Consider the following 13558-nt stretch of genomic DNA (forward strand, 5'->3'; position numbering starts at 1 on the left):
ATTCCATAATTTGTTCAACCAGTCTTTGAGGTTGTTTTCTGGTCTTTTCTACTGTAAAAGATCTGTTTATACAATTTTTACAAGTGAAATTATTGAATGAGGTAATGTGCTTCTTTTAATAAATATTGTCTGATCGTCAAATCTAACACTTCTTGTACAATGCTCACCAAAGTGATACTTTCCTTGCTCTCCCTTCTGTTTAGATAATGCTGGGCAGGAAAATATAGCCAAAGATTACAAGTGAGATAAGAAATCTCATATAACACAGCACAATCTCTGCAAAACAAAACAAACAAAAAAAAAGTGTGACCTCAAAATACAGTTCACATTTACAGAGATGAAGAAGTGAAAAGGAATAATGAAATTATGCCACATGGCTTTTTTAAGGAGTTAAGGAAAAATAGAGAGTTTTATTTTGCGATTATTTAAGAGGGAAAAATCATTTATATTCCCCCAGAATTCATTTATATATTAGGTTATAGTTTCAAATGTGGGTAAATATGTCTTTAGTTGCAAAATTTCAGAGACAGGCTGTGCTTTTTTCTGGTAAAAGTCCAGCTCAGTAAGTTCTACATCACAGACCTGAGCGATGTGGGCTTGCCATCTTTCTTCAATCCAAACAGCTTTCTGGTTTATCTTCCTATAAAACAGAAACAAAAGACTGTTTTTCATAGGGTATTATTTTTCATTAGCAGAAAGATCTTTTATCATTTAGAAACTTTCCTTTTTCCTGGGATTTTTATTGCCTTAAATCTTGATATAGCTAAATTTTGTGGTTTACTAAAATAAAAAGAAGACAAAAGTATACTATAGCAAATACAGACCACCACAAAGTCATAAAATTTAACTATTTTAATATTTACTTCAGATAGAAAAGAAATAAGATCTTACAGATGAAGTTAAATCCCCAGTTCAGCACTAATCATGATCACAAGTCCATGTGAATTCAGCCTGTGTTTTAACTTTTACTGCACATCAATATATAATACATAGTATTGACTTAAGAGTTTTCAAGCTTATGTTATTATAAGTGACAGTGTATAATTACTTTCTCAGTCAGTATTATGTTTGCGATCCATCCATAGTGATATATCTAAAGCTAGTTAAATTATTTGTTATTAGTTGTGGCTTATGATAGCATTTTTTTCATTGCCATATTGATAGTATTTTTGGCATTATAAATAATATGGTAATGAATAACTTGGCACATGTCTCCTATATTCAAGAATATGAGTTTCTAAGATCTATAAATGGACTTGCTAGATCATAGAGTACATGCAACTTTAATTTTACCAGATATTAAACCTTCCACTCCTCAAGGCATTCATACCAATTTACACTTGTCTTGGCAGTGGAGGATAATACCTATTTCCCTCACATCCTTGCCAAATTATGGTGCAAAATACTGTTTCATCTCTGTTTCATTTTATTACCCTAAGTATCATTATAGAAGAGTATCTTTTCAGACATTTCTTTGCCACCTGACTTTTAATAGGCTTTTTACTATATAAAAGTTAAGTCGATCATTTAAAGCCATGGATTTCTACATATTTTCTTATTCTTTATAGTAATTTTCTGATACTCACATGGTATTGTTAATTTTCATTTAGATTTTTTTAAGTATGAAAATTTAAGGGTTTGTTTAATTAGATGAGTGTTTTAATAACTGTCATTTGAATTCAGCATAGTTATTTTTTAAATATGCAGGCTTTAAAAAGGCATCTATTATTTGACCTAAAGGAAGTGTAAGAGGAAAGTACTGCTTGTCTACAGCCTCTCAAGCACTTCTCTGTGTGGGATTAATGTTGTGTGTTAATTTTTAAAAATAAATATACAGTGTACTAATTTGACCTCATATTTCCAATGAGAATGTAATTAATTCTTTTTTCCTGCCTTTACTATGCCCCATTTCAGCAGTGTTTAATAGTTTTTATCACATTTTTTGTAAAGTTCTCTCCCACTTGATTTATATTGCTCTGCTCTCTTATGGTTTATTTGGTATTTAGCCAAATAAATATTTACTCAACACCAGACTCGGTCTATCCTCTTAAAATTCTGATTCAATAAACCTAAAGCACAACACATAACTATATCTAGGCAGAGGTGCTTCTCAAGTCCTTTAATATCAGCTAGTCCCCCTGCACCAACCAATCTGAACAGAAGCCAGCAAGAGACAACTCTTACTATACTCGTGCATCCCAACAGAAGAGCAGCCTTGCATACATACAATTTTTATGAGCTGTATTTAAATACAATTGATCCTTGAACAAGTTTGAGCTATGGGGATCCACATATATGCAGATTTGTTTCATTAAGTACAGTACAGAACTGCAATGGTCTTTTCCTTATTATTTTCTTTCTTTGTTTCTTTGTTTCTTTCTTTTTCTTTCTTTCTGTCTTTCTGTCTTTCTCTTTCTTTCTATCATTTCTACAACTGATGACAATTCCTTCAGATCTCCTACAGTAGGGGAGCTGAGGAATTGGATTATCTAAAAGTGCAGTTTCCATACATCATGCCCTGTAAAGCAAGTCAACTATTTCATTGTGTGCTCAAGGCACAATTACCTTTTCTAATGTTAGGGGGAATATTGGTTGATTTAGACTTAAGGTATAGTTTGTAGATGCCTTATTGGGTGATTTGATTATAGAGGATTTTACTTGTATATAGTCTCCCTTTATGTGGACTGCAGAATGTGTAACTCTAACATAAGATGTGATTCTTTAAAATGGCCACCATTTGTTTACTATTTATTGAGATTTCTTAGGATTTTATAAGAAATAACTAATGCTTACAGGAATTTTATGTGAATTTTTGTATATAGTTGAGGAGATTGACATTCAGTTATTTACCCAAAGAGGCAATGTCAATAACTCAGTACAGGATGTCCAACTCAAAAATCCATGCATTTAAGATCTTTTCTACACTGTTTCTCATGTATCCTCCTAGGTGTTCAACTAGTTTCTCAAATTGAAGACCACCAAAAGCAAATTGATTCTTTGCAAAACAACTGATTGTCTCATATATTTCTTAGTCAGTCATGCCTAAATTTTCAGTTACTTTTGACCCTTTCTCATCCTGCCACATCCTATGCATAATCTCTTATAATCATAGTTTGGGGGATGTAGGGGTTGCTCAGCCATTGAGCATCTGCCTTTGGCTCAGGGAGTGATCCTGGTTCTGGGGTCGAGTTCCACATCGGGCTCCCTGCATGGAGCCTGCTTCTCCCTCTGCCTGTGTCTCTGCCTCTCTCTCTCTCTCTCTCTCTCTCTCTGTCTCTCATGAGTAAATAAATACAAATCCTTAAAAAAATCATAGCTTGGCTTAAGTTTGCTTTACACTCATCATAATCTTTATAAATGTCATATCCTTATTATTATACTGCAAATTCCTTAGTATCTTAAATAATGTCCAACTCATTATTGTTGATGTCTTCTTCAATGGAGATGATGCCCTACCAATTTTGAGATTATCTTTACTTTGGATGTCAGAGATTTCATACCATTTGTATTTTACCTTGAAGCCTTCTGTCTTGTATTTTACCTTCTATCTTGAAGGTAGAGTTTTTAGCAGATGGAAAAGAAAGGCATTCTAGGAAAGAAAAGCATGAGCAACGATGTTGAAGTAGGGAAATTCAAGATGTATCAAGTCATTTCAAGGACTTCAGTGGGCCCACAACTTGGGTTTGTAAGGTCAACTGAAGGTACATTGTGAAGAGCCTTAAGTACAGGCCTAGATGTTTTTGTTTGCTTGCTTTTGTTTTTTTATTTAGAGTAGCTAAAGTTTTGGGATGAGAAAGGATATCACAATGAAAACCTAACATTTAGGGTAAGTCAGTAGTGGTGTACAGAGGTGAACAAGAGGAGGACAAGAGACAATGAAGCTATTTAAGATTCATTTTCAAAAGTTCTGATAAAAGGCAATAAGGGCCTAGACCAGGGAGAGCCAATATTTTCTTCTTTGCATACCCATTTTAATCAATCCATAGTAGCTACCTAGACTCTGCTATAAAGAACTACTAAATTCTGACTGATAACCAGCATCACGCTGTATTAGCCACCACTGTCTGACACTGGAAAAGTAAGTGAAGAATGATTGCTTACCATTTTTTGGAAACCCTTGCCTACTCTAGGACTATGAGAGACCTACTGCTTAGCCTCTAACCTTTGCTATCCAACTTTAGTCATTGAAAGGCCAGTAACATTCAAGTTAAAATACTATCTTCCACACCCAATTAGAATGTCACCTTCCCTATTAAGTAATATTTCTTCTTTTAAATCCTATAGTAATTTTCACTGTCCTTCTTTGTCTCACTTATCTCTTCCTTCTTCTATTGTACTAGGCATTCAAGGGCTAGACTATGAGTCCCTTTTGATAGAATTCATGACTAATTTATTGGTGTATCTCCCACAGTACACAGTATGGTGAAGGAGTTATGTGTTGAACACCTGAAAGAAGAGAGATGAATCCCAATCTGGCCTGGAACCTAAGTTTTAATTTCCAGTCTCTACTAGCCTATGGGATTTTTCCATGTGAACCCTTATTTCTACAAAGAACATGCATAAACATAACTGTCTTATCGACCAACCAAAATAGTTCTCATTCCTAATTTCCCTCTGTTATCTCCTGATTACCTACATTTAAAATCTATGATTCAGGGATGCCTGGGTGGCTCAGCAGTTGAGCATCTGCCTTTGACTCAGGGAGTGATCCCGTGGTCCCGGGATCGAGTCCCACATCAGGCTCTCTGCATGGAGCCTGCTTCTCCCTCTGCCTATGTCTTTGCCTCTGTGTGTGTGTGTTTCTCATGAATAAATAAATAAAATCTTAAAAAATAAATAAATAAAATCTCTGATTCATCTTCGAGTATCCCTTTTTCTTTGTCTGTTGCACCCAATCAGTTAGTTATCAAATCTTTTCTCCATTGAAGGTTCTTCTCAATCCTCTCAATTTGTTCAAATTCTGCCCATTTTTAGGGCCCAGCTCTACTCTCCCATTTTATATAACCTTCCTTTATTGATTATTCCAGCCAAATGTGCTTCAAATTTGAAACACTAAATCCTTATAACATTATTTAGCAGTTAATCCAACTTTGGATTTAGCAATTAAAGCAACTTTGTGACATCTCTTATTTTTTAAAATAACTTTTCTATTATCAACTGACCCATTATGTGTCTATATTTCATTTATCCTTATTTATATCTCATTTATATATCAAAATTATATATGAACTCCTTAAGGTCAGAGACAATGTATTCCTCCATGGTGTGTTCTAAAAAAGTTTCTTTCACAGTACTATGCACTTAATAGATACTCAATATATTTGTTGAATAACTAGTAAAACACAATTACAAGAATATATATTTTTCTATAAAAACATATGCAAGTTTAAGTAACTATTTACATACCATTTTCCTTGATCCATATTAGATACTAAAGTAGACTAACACATGATTTTTTTTTTTTAACACATGATGTTTTAAAAAGGTGTTACTCATTATCTATGTGTCTGTAATTAATTTCAGACCTCATGTTCCCAGCTGGTGGAGTTTTTGTATTTACATATTCATTCAGTAAACACTGAGTGCCAGCTTTGGCACAGAACTCTAAATTTTCTGTATTAAGAATAAAAATATTAATATGATATCATCCCTTCCCTTATGAATGAGTGTGAATAAAGTGTATATAAATTTAATACAAAATATATGCATATATATATATATATATATATACACACACACACACTTGGTCAGGTAGGCATATACATATTTAAATTGACATCAATTACATGAAGATCAATAGTCCAAGGAAAAGCTCAAGAATGAGGTAATTTTTAGTACAGCTCTATCCATGAAACAACTAAAAAGTATGTTGTAGTCAAAGCCACTTTGATGAAAGCCTGGAGGAACTTGGACTAATCATTTTCTCAGGTCCTGAGGACTCTACAGGAGCAGACTCACTGGGCAGCTCTTCATGTTGGTAGGTCAGTGAGGCATAATAAGAGGTAGGACACTAACCCTTTATCTTTCCTTCTATTCTGAATGACAGCCTTGCTGGATAAAGTATTCTTGGCTGCAGGTTCTTCTCATTTAGGACCCTGAATATATCCTGCCAGCCCTTTCTGGCAAATTGAACTCCAATAAAATTTTTTTATTAAAAATAAACTAAAAAAAAAAAAAAGGAGGTAGGACATCCAACCAACCAGGGAAGGCATTAGGGGTGTGGCTCTAGCTTTTGCACTGGTCAGCACCACAAAGTAGTGCACTAGGGTAGGAACACTAGTGTTCATTATGTATCTAAAAACACAATTGAAGGGAAAATACAAATCAAAACCACAATGAGATACCACCTCACACCAGTGAGAATGGTGAAAAGTAACAAGACAGGAAACAACAAATGCTGGAGAGGATGTGGAGAAAGGGGAACCCTCTTACACTGTTGGTGGGAATGTGAACTGGTGCAGCCACTCTGGAAAACTGTGTGGAGGTTCCTCAAAGAGTTAAAAACAGAACTACCCTACAACCCAGCAATTGCACTGCTGGGGATTTACCCCAAAGATACAGATGCAGTGAAAGCCCAAGACACTTGCACCCCAATGTTTATAGCAGCAATGTCCACAATAGCCAAACTGTGGAAGGAGCCTCGGTGTCCATCGAAAGATGAATGGATAAAGAAGATGTGGTTTATGTATACAATGGAATATTACTCAGCCATTAGAAATGACGAATACTCACCATTTGTTTCAACATGGATAGAACTGGAGGATATTATGCTGAGTGAAGTAAGTCAATCAGAGAAGGACAAACATTATATGGTTTCATTCATATGGGGAATATAAAAAACAGTGAAAGGGATTACAGAGGAAAGGAGAGAAAATGAGTGGGAAATATCTGAGAGGGTGACATAACATGAGATACTCTTAACTCTGGGAAATGAACAAGGGGTAGTGGAAGGGGAGGTGGGCCGGGGTATGGGGTGACTGGGTGACGGGCACTGAGGGAGGCACTTGACAGGATGAGCACTGGGTGTTGGCAAATTGAAATCCAATAAAAAATACACAAGAAAAGAAAAATAAATAAATAAAAGTAAAAACAATTGAAAATATATTGTTATTACACTTTTGCTTCTAAAACTTATAAATGAAAAAGAACTTATAAATGTCATACATTTTTAAAGAAACGTTATAGTAAAAATATAGTCAAGAAAGTAAATGAATAGAAAGTACAAAATCTTATCACATGTTTTTAGATTTCCATAAGCCAGAACAGAACTTTATAGAAGCCTGAACTTGGTCATTATAATATTATGGGAAAATATGAGAATACAAAGGAAAGCAGACCATGATATTATGCCTCTTGTGTTTTCTAGTTGGAAAACAGAAGCCCCAATTCCAACTCTAGCACGGCACTTCTGCTAGATGTCTGGGTGAATGCTAATCTTCTCACATTCTATGACTTGATAAGTTTCCTTAATTTTAACATAGAGGTGATCCTGTACTACCAACTTCATAATGAAGACATGGGGATAGATCCTTACAACTAATATGACAGTCCTTTAGTTTTAGATAATAAACATGAAAGTGCTTTTTAAAGTTTTAAGTGAAAAATAAAGGTAGACTATTATTAGGAGCCCATGAAAAGAAATATGACTGTATGACTGCTATACATAGTGATATTACTGTGATTTTAGGATTTCTACATTAATTCAAAGGGTTTGTATTCTGACTTTCCCACTTATTAGCTGTGGAACATAAACAAGATACTTAACCTCTCTATATCTGTTTCTCCATCTCTAAATAGGGAGGCTAACAGAATCTAACATAGGAATGTTTTGTGGACCAAATGAAGTGTATGTGTTTAGAAAGGTATTTATCATGTAGTAAAGTGCTATCAAAGTGATTGCTAGAATTATTGAATGGTGAAATGTAGGATTAATAAGCACTAAAATAAGGACAAGACAAATGAAATACAGAAAGGCCACACACTGAGTTGTCATAAATGTTCCTCTATCAAAAGGTACAGGTAAGAGGAATGCCTGGGTGGCTCAGTGATTGGGCGTCTAGCTTTAGCTCAGGGTGTGATCCTAGAATTCCGGGATCGAGTCCCACATCAAGGTCCCTGCATGAAGTCTGTTTCTCCCTCTGCCTACGTCTCTGTCTCTCTCTCTCTGTGTCTGTCATGAATAAATTAGTAAAAAAAATTTTTAAAGGTATAGGTAGAAACCATTGCTTTACACAATCTAGGCTCAGACAGCATAATTGTTTAGTTCGGTCCTTCATAAACTTTGATAATAAAAGAAATAATAGATAAAACTTCCAAACCTCTCTATTCCTGTGTGCTGTATCCAAAGGTAATTCTTAGCAATGTATTATGACCAGGTTTGGTACAAAGATGTACAAGTTAATACAACTGGTTTCCTAGGGGAAACTTCTACCCTCTCCTGGAAGATATTTTATGAATCATCCACTATTGGACAATATTATGAATCATCACTACTTGGTCTTTTAAATTAATTGCCGGACTGGCTCTATATTTATTGATAGTACAATGAGTCTTTCTTATCTCTTTAACCTTCACAAAAACACATGTTCCCTGTGCCCATTTGTTTAGAAATTTTCTAAGTAAAAATTTTGCTAAGCTTTTCCTAAATAAAAACTTTGCTAATTTTTTCTTTGCACATTAGTTTAAATATTTGCCATATAAAATTTTGTAATATATTTAGACCAGTTGAAGATAGTCAGTGATAACATCCCTATGTAAATATATTGTGTAATATTAGAATTCTAACCTTTTATTTAGCATACTGAGGTTTCCCCTCATGATACCCTATTGCTAAATCAAAAAATCCATTTGTTTTCAAATTATTTACCCTGTAATTTCATTTGGAGAATCAAAATGACCATCATAATTATAATCAAATACTGGCCCACTAACCACATTTACTCCATTTCTTTCCATGGTGTGTTTTACAAGAAGAAAACTGTGGAAGTAATCCCACATTTCTAAAAAATAATAGAATAAGACGTTAAAAACATCTACCTTTATTGAACACAGAAATATTTTCTATAATAGGGAGATACATTTAAATAGCATCAAATTCTGTTTCAATAATTGTCAGTGGTGCTTAGGTAATTCTGAAAAATAGTCCATGTAACAAAAAGAATAGTCACATTGATAGGGGTACCTGGGTGGCTCAGTCAGTTGTGTGTCTGCCTTCAGCTCAGGCCATGATCTGAGGGGTCCTGGGATCAAATCCTGCATTGGGCTCCCTGCTCAGTGAGGAGTTTGTTCCTCCTTCTGACCCTCCCCTCCTTGCACTCTTTCTCTCTCTCTCTCTCTCTCTCTCAAATAAATAAATAAATAAATAAATAAATAAAATCTTAAAAAGATAGTCACTTTGATGATACTTCCTGTTACTGAGGTAGTTGCAGTCTTGAAATTAAGTAAAATGTTTCCTTTAAAAAAAAATTATTTATTCATGAGAGACACAGAGAGAGAGAGGAAAAGACACAGGCAGAGGGAGAAGCAGAAGCCTGATGCAGGACTCGATCCCAGGGCTGCAGGATCACACCCTGAACTGAAGGCGGACACTCAACCACTGAGCCACCCAGGCGTTCCAAGTAAAATATGTTTCCAAATTCCTTTCTAGTACTGAGGTGCTTTGGGGACAGTTATATTAAATCATGGTCAGAATATACACATTGCTTTATTGATTATGATTATAGAGACAAACATGTTGCACTTACTTATGGTGAGTGTCAGTAAAATTTTGTTTTGTGATTAGCCATTTACAGCTGAATTAGATTAAAAACAAATTATTGAAGTTCTAGTCAGAAGGCACCCAAAATTGAAGTAAGCTGAAAAAAACATAACTATGCCAGAGATCTTCCTATTTCTAAATTAAAACATTAGAACATAATGACTCAATATCAGGGACAAATTGCGAAAAAAAAAAAAAAACCAAAGATGTGTTTAATTTATAAGTTCATAAAGTCACTTAGGTGTTTTAAAATTAATAATCTAAATGAATACTTACCTTTAAATGCTTTATACATAGGGACCAAATTACTTGTGATTAAAACATCATATTGACTACCAGAAGTCCTATTATTTGCTGTAAAACAAATTTGATTAACTCTAGCTAGTAGAGAAAATATAACAAAATACGTAATCAGTAAAATACTATTACATACCAATGAAAATTTATTAGCAGCTAAAACATAGGAATATTAAGTACTCCCCAGTAAAGGTTATCAATAAGGCCAGCAGTTTTATGCATTTGATACCTATAGGTCGAATGGTGACCTTCAGAAAGATATGTTCAAGTCCTAACCCCCTGTACCTGTGAATGTGATACATAGGAAAATCGAGTCTTTACAGATACAATTGAGTTATGGGTCTCAAGATGAGATTATCTTGGATTTAGAGTAGGCTGGTGTTTTTATAAAGACAGGAGGTTCAGAAGAGGAGAGATTCAGGGGAGAAGGCACTGTGAAGACACATGCGAAGATTGGAGTGATGTAGCCATCAACCAAGTGATGCCTGAAGCCCCCCAGAAAGTGAAAGAGGTAAAGAAGGATTCTCTCTAGGTTCTCTCCTTTAGAAAGAGCATGGCCGGGCCATCATCTTTATTTTGGACTTCTGGTCTCTAGATCTATGCGAGAATACAATTCTATTGCTTTAAGCTATCAGTTTGTTGTAATCGGTTTACAACAGCCCTAGAAAACAAGTACTGTAACAATATGAAAGCATTGATATTGAATGTGCACAAAGTAATAGTGCTGTTATAAACAACTCTTCCAAAATCAAATGTTCCTAAGAAAGTAAGTTTTAACTCAATGCTCATGACACCACACATGATTGGTTTGGAGGACTGGGGGATGTGCTCCCTGGCTTAGTGCCGGACATGTGTGGTCCAGAATCAGAGTGCCTGGGTTGAAAGCCCAGCTCTGCTGCATACCAGCTTAACCAGTGGAGCAAAGTGCTTTGTCTTATGACATTTATATCGTGGAAATATCATGAGGATGAAAAAAGCTGCAAGCCTATAAATGTTTATCATAATGTTTTTTTATATTTAAATTATACTTGGATATGCGAACTAATATTTAAGTGAAAGGCCAGTGGGTGGGTACCAAAAACCAAGGAAAAACAAATTGTTGGGGTCTTTTTCCTTAAAATTTCACATGCTATTCACAGTCCTCAGAACCCTAGAAGCTTTCTCTATTTTTTAAATTAAGCTCTGAAAGTTGGGATAGCAATCTGGACAGTATTACCTCATTTTCAGAGAAAAGTAAGATTAGTTTCTGATGGAATTTCTAACAAACAAAATAGTGGAGAGTTAGCAAAGAGTTTCATTTAATCCTTAATATTTTAAGACAAGTTGTTTAGTTATTAATTTCATTTCCTGGTTGAGGCAAATATTTATATATCAACCAATGCCTTACGGCTCAACAGATATAATTTTATATGCCAATTTTAAAAATTATTAATAAAATGTTGCAACTACTTAAGGTTTGCATAAGCTTGGGAGCTCTGCAGATATTTTAATAAGATATATCAGTTTATTTATCCTAACTCTGTGCTAGGTATTTATTTATTTATTTATTTTATTATTTTTTTTTATAAATTTTTTTTTTAAATTTATTTATGACAGTCACACAGAGAGAAAGAGAGAGGCAGAGACACAGGCAGAGGGAGAAGCAGGCTCCATGCACCGGGAGCCCAACGTGGGATTCGATCCCGGGTCTCCAGGATCGCGCCCTGGGCCAAAGGCAGGCGCCAAACCGCTGCGCCACCCAGGGATCCCTGTGCTAGGTATTTAAATTGATATACTACTTCTTTTCACCAAGCCTTTTTTTTCCCCCACTCTAAAAATCCCTAAGCTATAAATCTCCAAATTGACCTCTTAGGTCATGGCTTACAGAAAAATTAAGCCAAATATCAGGAGTAAATCCATTCTCAGAAGCTGAAATTGTTGAAAATCTCATGAGTGAGTTAATAAAAATGACATTTCCTGCTAAATAGGGAAGAGATTTCAGTTCAGAAAAATGACACTGGCTTTTGCATGTTCTGAAGAGAGATGCTTTCTAAAAAAACAAAGCAAAACAAAACACAAAAAAATGTAAAGTTCATTCAGCTGCTTAATCCACAATGTGAAATTGTTGGACACAAGCATGCTCTGTGTGTTACAGGCGTGAATCCCAGTCTGATTTCTTGCTACAGGCACAGCTGCATGCACCGTACAGGCCTTAGCTTGGGTAGCAGCCAGAAAAAATGTGTTTTTTAGATGCCTTGTGTCCCTCTCCAAAGAATCTTCAGTTTTAAAATTAAACCCTAAATCTGCTGACCTCTCTAAACATCTGGGCCAGATTACAGCTGATGTGCAGTTCCTACTGCAAAATTTATTAGTCTTTATTATAGCTGTTACATGGCTATAGGTCACCCCACAACCACTGGAAGCCTCCTGGGCAGCCAGTTTTGCCCAAGCAGGTAGTTTCGGTGGGGGAGCGTATGTTTAAGGCACATGCCCACATCCAGCTGATGAGGGCTTTCTAAGTTGCTGCCCTAAAAAAGAGTTATACTAACCAGGAGGATAGAGGAAGCCGTGGGTGATATTCTCGTCTGCTAAATAAAAGGAACACTTTTGGCTTTCAGAAGGAGCAACTCTGACATCAGCCCGCAGACAGTCTGGGACAGTGGGAGGAAGAGGCGATGTGTCTCCCTGTTGAAAGAGAAAAAAAAAAAAAAAAAAAGTTACGCCTACAGTGGTGGCTAACCCATTACCTTATATGGTTTGTAACTTCCCTAGAATGTTTTTCATTTAACCTTTTCTTATTTTCTTAGTGAATCAGGTCTACGCAAGCAATGGAAATGGGTGTCTTCAGCAATGTTTTCTTCTGTGGTTCCCTTCTGGTTAGGAACACTGGGAAGGCAAATCAAATACATCCTGGAAAGGAATATTTGCAGAATAAAATCCTGAATTGAGAGCAAATGAATAATGAGAGCTCCTGCTAAAAAACAAAAATTCTTTTTAAGATCTAACTTTTAGTTGGTGATGATATATGGTGTACTTACAAGTAAATATTGAAAGTAAAATAAAAGCAATTCATTTTTAAAATGCACATACGAGGGATCCCTGCGTGGCGCAGCGGTTTATCGCCTGCCTTCAGCCTGGGGCGCGATCCTGGAGACCCGGGATCGAGTCCCACATCGGGCTCCCGGTGCATGGAGCCTGCTTCTCCCTCTGCCTATATCTCTGCCTCTCTCTCTCTCTCTCTCTCTGTGTGACTATCATAAATAAAATAAAATAAAATAAAATAAAATAAAATAAAATAAAATAAAATAAAATAAAATAAATAAAATACCCATACGAGGGACACCTGGGTGGCTCAGTGGTTGAGTGTTTGCCTTTGAATCAAGACATGACCCTAGGGTCCTGGGATTGAGTTCTACATCCCCACTTCTCCCTCTGCCTGTGTTTCTGTCTCTGTGTCTCTCATGAATAAGTAAATAAAATCTTTTAAAATATACATATAAAAAATAAAAAATAAAATAAAATACA

General features: G+C 35.5%; 1 pseudogene; it reads right to left on the reverse strand.

Annotated features, from left to right (window-relative positions):
- Positions 1–471: 471 nt before the first annotated feature.
- LOC140608702 (ectonucleotide pyrophosphatase/phosphodiesterase family member 3-like) overlaps positions 472–13558 on the reverse strand; it is a 54925-nt pseudogene continuing 41838 nt past the window's right edge.

Source organism: Canis lupus, chromosome 1, assembly GCF_048164855.1.
Source record: "Canis lupus baileyi chromosome 1, mCanLup2.hap1, whole genome shotgun sequence".
NCBI classification, from domain to species: Eukaryota; Metazoa; Chordata; class Mammalia; order Carnivora; family Canidae; genus Canis; species Canis lupus.